This window comes from Xyrauchen texanus, chromosome 39 (genome assembly GCF_025860055.1).
Source record: "Xyrauchen texanus isolate HMW12.3.18 chromosome 39, RBS_HiC_50CHRs, whole genome shotgun sequence".
Taxonomy (NCBI): domain Eukaryota; kingdom Metazoa; phylum Chordata; class Actinopteri; order Cypriniformes; family Catostomidae; genus Xyrauchen; species Xyrauchen texanus.
This window is the reverse complement of record NC_068314.1, coordinates 1,296,038-1,304,186: the sequence shown is the minus strand read 5'-3', so window position 1 is coordinate 1,304,186 and position 8,149 is coordinate 1,296,038. Positions and strand designations below refer to the sequence as shown.

Genomic DNA, 8,149 nt, shown 5'->3' with positions numbered 1-8,149 from the left:
TAGGAGATGTCGGTCTTCCCCGATTCAAGTAGGCCTAGAGATGCTGCACTTGTTCACTCACACAAATAGCAGCCCAAGAGTGGACTGACTCACTTAAAACACTCGGTTCTGCTGGCTAATCCAGATGCGACCCAAGAACCGACTCAAACGAACGACTCGCGAATCGAATAGCTGTATCAGGAAACATCGGTGTGGTGTGTCAGTATTGTGTGTGTGTGAGAGAGTGTGTGTTGTGTTCACACACACAGATGGAGTCGGGCAGAGTCGTGTACGGAGCCTCTCTGGCCGGTGCGGGACTCGATCTCTCTAAATTCCTCAAACAGCCTCAAACTATCACACGAATCCTCAGCTGGGTGAGTCACATGCATCTAATCAATCAGTTCTCAGGTCATTTAAGTGTGCACTTTTAACTTGTTCATGCATGTGATTTAAACCTAATTCTCGTGAACTTATTTTTAGATATTTATGAATGTAAATGATAGTCATCCAGTATATTGTCGGTCTGTAGGAAGCAGTGATGTTTTTATAACTAGTGTTTCCATGATCATAAAGACTCAAGCTGCATGTGTCACTTTCAGGATGAAATGAAACTACTGTCTGTTTAAACAGTTCCTGTTATCAATTTATTCTCATATTTATGAGATTGAAAGATCACAAAATAATCTGTAACATTAAAATACTGTTTCAAAAGTATCGACACATAAACAATGTGTGTTAACATGATTTTACTGTCATTAAATCACTTACTGACCACATCTGTGTGAAGATACAGACAATTATACAACTTTATTACCATGATGATGATGAACGCTGTAAACTTTACAGCTGAAATAATACACGAGTTTAACAGAAGAATTAATGGAAGTGCTTTTATACAATTATAATCTTCACATTTCTGTCTTTAAACCTCCAAAAATTGCCCCATTGACTTCCATTGTAAGAGTGTCACTGGAACACACATTTGTGCTTTTATTAAAGGAGGAACCAGTCAACATTAATTTGTAACTCCGCACAACCATTTAAAATGGATAAGTGAAAGCAAAAGGTGACTTCCCCTTATGTGTTCATGTACATCTGAACCTGATATCTTGATTGATTAAAAAAGGTTCTTGGACACTCAACTGTGAAGGGATTTCCTTTAGACTCAGTCAAGCAGATGTACATCAGTGCTCGTGGACTCACACAATTCATCAGCACTGAATCTGAACTAGTTTCAGTCTATCTATAGTGTCTGTGGTATGTTTAATCGCACAGAATGTGCCCAGCGCTGGCATGTAAACACAGCAGATGGCAGGCTTGTGCCCACAGCATCTGACACACACCTCCGATACAAGAGAGCGCTTTCATTTCATCTACAGTCACCACCATCTCATACTTCCACTTCTGTTATTTTATAGTTTTCATGACTTTAATCTTAAATGTGGGAGATATATATAATAAAGAATGTCCAGTCTCTGTGACTTTACAGAGCTTGTGCTGGTTGATATTGAGCTGATCGGGTGTTTCTCATTCTTTACTTATAAAGTTTGATTTGTGTCACCTCAGCAGTTTTCAGAGGATGTGATTTCCTGCGTGACACATTTGCATGAAAACACATCAACAGATACGTGTGGCTGTGACCTTCCCGTGCATGCTCAGACTATTTCCACATTCCTCTCAACTTTTAATTGTGTTAATATGACATTAAACCATGTAGGGGAGTCATTTAAAGGGACAGTTCACCCAAAAATGAAAATTCTCTCATCATTTATTCACCCTCATGCCATCCCAGATGTGTGTGACTTTCTTTCTTCTGCAGAACACAAATGAAGATTTCTAGAAAAATATTTCAGCTCTGTAGGTCCATACAATGCAAGTGAATGGTGACCAGAATTTGAAGCTCCAAAAAGCACATAAAGGCAGCATAAATGTGATCCATAAGACTCCAGTGGTTTAATCCATGTCTTCTGAAGTGATATGATCGGTGTAAGAAACAGATCAATTTTAAGTCATTTTATTATTATAAATCTACACTTTCACTTCCAGATGCAAAAGTAAAAGTAAAAGTGGAGATTTAGAGTAAAAAAAAGATCTGTTTCTCACACACACCTCTCATATCACGTATGGATCACTTTATGCTGCTTTTATTAACATTAATCCACAAATGCTGCTGTCTGAGATAACTTGTATTGAACCCAGAATATTCCTTTAATTCAATGGGATTTTGTTATGAAATTTAAATGCGTATATCTTACAATTATTTTAGTAGTATTTAAGCGTTTCAGTAGCGCTGTAGCATCACAAAACACTAATACATTTTTCACATGTATTGCGATTGCAGCAGTGGCTTGTGAACGCAGCAGTTCATTAATGAGGCGCTGGGAAAAACTCATTATTAAGTGAATCGGTTTGGATGAATCAGTTCTATTTAACAGTTTATGTAAACGAACCAGTTAAAACAAACGACTCCCTTATATTTAGCGTTTGAAACTCCGATTCATTTTAGTGAGTTGATTCTTTCGGACCATTCATGTATGAACTTGTCCACATAAATGATTCACTGATTCACGTTTGGGGCGCTGGACTTTGCTGTCTATTTTTAAAGTGAAATGTTTATTTAATTGCTGCAGTTTGTCACTTTATTTTGATTCAGTTCTATAATATAAGGGGTGTTATGGGTGATTCAGTGTTGTCACATTATTTGTTTAATGCTGATGAAAATGAACCATGACCTCGGTAACACTGGAGAATCCGTACATGGTTATGTCTGGCGTTTTACTAAAACACACAAATAAACTAGTAGTACAACATGCTGTATGTTTGAAAGGGAATGTCACACTAATTCAATATTTAATCATCAGGTGACATGATTGAACTCTGCTGTCAGATCAGAAATGGACAAATTCAGCTTCTTTTACTTCTTTAACTGTCTTTGATGTTAGTTCCACTTCTCTCTGGGTGACAGGTGTTTTCCATAGTGGTGTTTGCCTCTATAACAGCGGAGGGTTACGTGAACAGCAGCACTGAGCACCAGGCTAAGTGTGTCTTCAACGGGAATGATGGGGTGTGTCATTCACGGGGTCGGCATCGGTGTCATCACCTTCCTGGCATGCGTATCACTCCTAATGGCTGATGCGTACCTGCCTTTGATGAGCAATGCTCACGAGAGGAAGTATGTGGTGATGACTGATCTGGTATTCTCAGGTGAGACCTTTGTTGACATATGGCACACAAAAGTGGCAAAATCATGAGCTCCTATCTGAGTGGCTGGCTTTAAACAACCACACTGGAGCTTTGCAAGTTTGCAAACTAATATTCCCCCAAGCCATGAACGTATGAATTAGAAGAAGTCCAAAACTTCATCAGGGATTGTTGCGATGGTGTTTTAGATTGGCATGGATCAGAGGAGTGGAAAAGCTCCGTGACATGATCTGTGCGTGTTTGCTCAATAACTCCTTCATGGACTGTAGAGTCTGTGTATCTCAAGACAACATCAAACATCAGTCGCTAGTTGGTTGACATGAAATAAGTGTCCTAAAATCTATTTTAAGACGTATATTTCTGGTCATTTTGAATGATTTTGCTCTCACTGACAGTCTCTTTTGTCTTTGTCGATCAGGGTCCTGGACGTTTCTGTGGTTTGTGTGTTTCTGTGTCATGACAGATCAGTGGTCAAAGACCCTTGACATCCGTGGCATTCCTACAGACGGCGTCCGTGCGGTCATCACCTTCTCGTTCTTTTCCGTCGCCTCATGGGTGAGTGAGTGAGATCGGTCTGAGAAGTTTTCTAGCACCGCAACTTATTACACAAGGGACACTCTAGAGCACAACAGTACCCACTTTTTCAGTTATCTTTGTTCCGGAAGTAAAAACCTTATTACCCATATGTTAATTTATTTTTGTTGATAACTTATACATCTTTAAAGACCGATCTACTGACGGGGGTCTGGGTATCTCAGCGAGTATTGGCGCTATCACACCTGGAGTCGTGAGTTTGAATCAGCGTGTGCTGAGTGACTCCAGTCAGGTCTCCTTAGCAACCAAATTGGGCCGGTTGCTAGGGAGGGTAGAGTCACATGGGGTAACCTCCTCGTGGTGGTGATTAGTGGTTCTCTCAATGGGGCGTGTGGTGAGTTGTGTGTGGATCGTGGAGAGTAGCATGAGTCTCCACATGCTGTGAGTCTCAGCGGTGTCATGCACTAGCAGTCACGTGATCAGATCTTGCGGATTGGCCGGTCTCAGGCAGCGGAGAAACTGAGATTCGTTCTCCGCCACCCGGATTGAGGCAAGTAACCGCACCACCACGAGGACCTACTAAGTAGTTGGAATTGGGCATTCCAACACTGGCATAAAGGGAATAAATAATAAATACTGTAAATGAAAAATCAAAGACAGATCTCCGTGAGCTCTTGAGGTTGTTAACCGATGGTATATGCTTCTTTTGAACTTCATTGTTTAAAAACTGTACAATGTTTTGTGAACTACACTACCCATAATCGAAGAGAAATCCCCAATCAGAGACTCCGCCCACTCCCATGATGCATTGTGAATGACACAATCCAGTTGCTCTCCCTACACTCTCAAACTACAGAATATCTGTATATATCTCAATATTTAGCGTATGTTGTACAATATATTGTTTCTATACTTAGAATCAACATTAAATCAAGTTTTCTGTTTTTATACGGTTTTTAACTCAATTAACATGGTTACTTAATGCATCATGGGATTGTAGTTTATTCCCTCATTAAAGGCGATAAGTACACGGTCTTGTATGTTTGTCTTTTTGGCTTCAAATCAAAGTTTGTAATGTTGTGATTCTCCTCAGAGCTGATTGTTTCATGAACTCTTATGAAATCCCAGTGAAAACCATTAATGGGGAAAATACAGGTCCTTCTCAAAAAATTTGCATATTGTGATAAAGTTCATTATTTTCCATAATGTAATGATAAAAATTAAACTTTCATATATTTTAGATTCATTGCACACCAACTGAAATATTTCAGGTCTTTTATTGTTTTAATACTGATGATTTTGGCATACAGCTCATGAAAACTCAAAATTCCTATCTCAAAAAATTAGCATATCATGAAAAGGGTCTCTAAGCGAGGCTATTAACCTAATCATCTGAATCAACTAATTAACTCTAAACACCTGCAAAAGATTCCTGAGGCTTTTAAAACTCCCAGCCTGTTTCATTACTCAAAGCCGCAATCATGGGTAAGACTGCCGACCTGACTGCTGTCCAGAAGGCCATCATTGACACCCTCAAGCAAGAGGGTAAGACACAGAAAGAAATTTCTGAACAAATAGGCTGTTCCCAGAGTGCTGTATCAAGGCACCTCAGTGGGAAGTCTGTGGGAAGGAAAAAGTGTGGCAAAAGCTGCACATGAGAAGAGGTGACCGGACCCTGAGGAAGATTGTGGAGAAGGACCGATTCCAGACCTTGGGGACCTCGCGGAAGCAGTGGACTGAGTCTGGAGTAGAAACATCCCGCATTCCCCAGGTCAAGCCACTTTTGAACCAGAAACAGCGGCAGAAGCGCCTGACCTGGGCTACAGAGAAGCAGCACTGGACTGTTGCTCAGTGGTCCAAAGTACTTTTTAGGATGAAAGCAAATTTTGCATGTCATTAGAAATCAAGGTGCCAGAGTCTGGAGGAAGACTGGGGAGAAGGAAATGCCAAAATGCCTGAAGTCCAGTGTCAAGTACCCACAGTCAGTGATGGTCTGGGGTGCCATGTCAGCTGCTGGTGTTGGTCCACTGTGTTTTATCAAGGGCAGGGTCAATGCAGCTAGCTATCAGGAGATTTTGGAGCACTTCATGCTTCCATCTGCTGAAAAGCTTTATGGAGATGAAGATTTCATTTTTCAGCACGACCTGGCACCTGCTCACAGTGCCAAAACCACTGGTAAATGGTTTACTGACCATGGTATTACTGTGCTCAATTGGCCTGCCAACTCTCCTGACCTGAACCCCATAGAGAATCTGTGGGATATTGTGAAGAGAAAGTTGAGAGGCATAAGACCCAACACTCTGGATGAGCTTAAGGCAGCTATCGAAGCATCCTGGGCCTCCATAACACCTCAGCAGTGCCACAGGCTGATTGCCTCCATGCCACGCCGCATTGAAGCAGTCATTTCTGCAAAAGGATTCCCGACCAAGTATTGAGTGCATAACTGAACATAATTATTTGAAGGTTGACTTTTTTGTATTAAAAACACTTCTTTTATTGGTTGGATGAAATATGCTAATTTTTTGAGATAGGAATTTTGGGTTTTCATGAGCTGTATGCCAAAATCATCAGTATTAAAACAATAAAAGACCTGAAATATTTCAGTTGGTGTGCAATGAATCTAAAATATATGAAAGTTAAATTTTTATCATTACATTATGGAAAATAATGAACTTTATCACAATATGCTAATTTTTGGAGAAGGACCTGTATTTCCGGAACAAAAGTGTGCATACTGTTTGGGGGTTTTCTGTGTAGTTAAGTTTGGTCAACTGTGTCTAGCTCTCTGAATACGTGAACACATTGTTTAATGACATTTAAAGGAAACTCTATCGCCCCCTTGTGGACTGACAGTTGTTACCGCCTCAGTAAGTCTATAAAAAGAAAGGAAGAGTTGTCTTATGTAAATATATAGGTTCTTTATTGCCTAAAACCAGCAGCAGGGAATAAAACAGATGTTTCGACCCAAGACCTTCTTCAGAGTATCTACAGCCACAGTAACACAAGAACTGATGTTAAGAATGAGGACTGTGAGCTTGCAATGTTGGCCAAAGATTTGCCTCTGTGTTTGTGTACTTCTACTGTGATTCTGGAAAAGCCCTTTAACAGAACATGAATGCAGTCCACACGACTTCGTGCTGTACTTCAGAATATAAAGCTGATGTTTACTACAGTAAAACTACTGCAATTTATATTCGGGTTCAATCTGATTTAATCTCATCGACAGCGTTTGTATCATAATGTTGATTAACACACACATGTATTTCGACTTGTCCCTCGTTTTCTTTAATAAAGCACAAAACATATTTTACTGTCATTAAATCACTTACTGACCACATCTGTGTGAAGATAGAGACAATTATACAACTTTATTACCATGATGATGATGATGAAGAACGCTGTAAACTTTACAGCTGAAATAATACACGAGTTTAACAGAAGAATTAATGGAAGTGCTTTTATACAATTATAATCTTCACATTTCTGTCTTTAAACCTCCAAAAATTGCCCCATTGACTTCCATTGTAAGAGTGTCACTGGAACACACATTTGTGCTTTATTAAAGGAGGAACCAGTCAACATTAATGTGTGTTAATCAACATTATGACACAAATGCTGTCGATGAGATTAACTCCTGTTGAACCCGGAATATTCCTTTAATATTCTCCCTTGGTTTTTCTTTTCTAGGGTGCATCAACTTATTTCGCTCTGGTGAGGTTGCGTCAGGGTGTTGAAGATGTGATGAAGAACCACACTGAGCAGCCCCGAACTCAACTTCGCGCCCCGAACTCACCTCGCCGTACCCAAGCAGCACATATCGCCACCGACATACCCGTCCTTCCAAAACACCCGTCCAGACATCTACCCTCCATTTGTACCAAACCCGGATCCTGTCGGCCAGAGCAACTATCAGCCGCCAACATACTGACACATGACCGAGGGTCACATGATGCAGGATGTGGGAGGAGCCTCAACAGGCAGCCAATAGGAGCATTTATTTCCTGCCATAGGAATAATTTTTACAAGAGGCAATACAAAATCTGTAAATATTTAAGAATTGACTTGTTTATTTTGTTGACTCATGACTGTAGATTATTTGTGATTTGTGAAGATGAGCTTGAATATGTGGAATTCTGGACTGAATTATTGTGAAACTACAGACCCAACTAACAATTTTAGGTTCCCAGAATGTTCTGGTAGTGTTTGGTTTTTGGTTATAAAAATAAAACCTAAAAATAACCGCTAGAGAATGTTCTGTATAGGTTCTCTTTAGGTTGTTACAAAAACTTCCCTGCAGCGTTCTGGGAAGATTATTTTTGGTTACAAAAAGAACCTCGCGGAGAAAGTTCCTAGAACATTATTTGGTTCCTCAAAAAAAACGGGAACCATATGCTAATGTTTGGGGAACGTTGTGTGTTTGCTGGGGAAGACCGGA

The 8,149-nt window shown here is 40.1% G+C and overlaps 1 pseudogene; it reads left to right on the top strand.

Annotated features, from left to right (window-relative positions):
- Positions 1-232: 232 nt before the first annotated feature.
- LOC127632559 (synaptogyrin-2-like) lies at positions 233-7,772 on the top strand (annotated as a pseudogene).
- The last annotated feature ends 377 nt before the right edge of the window (positions 7,773-8,149 follow it).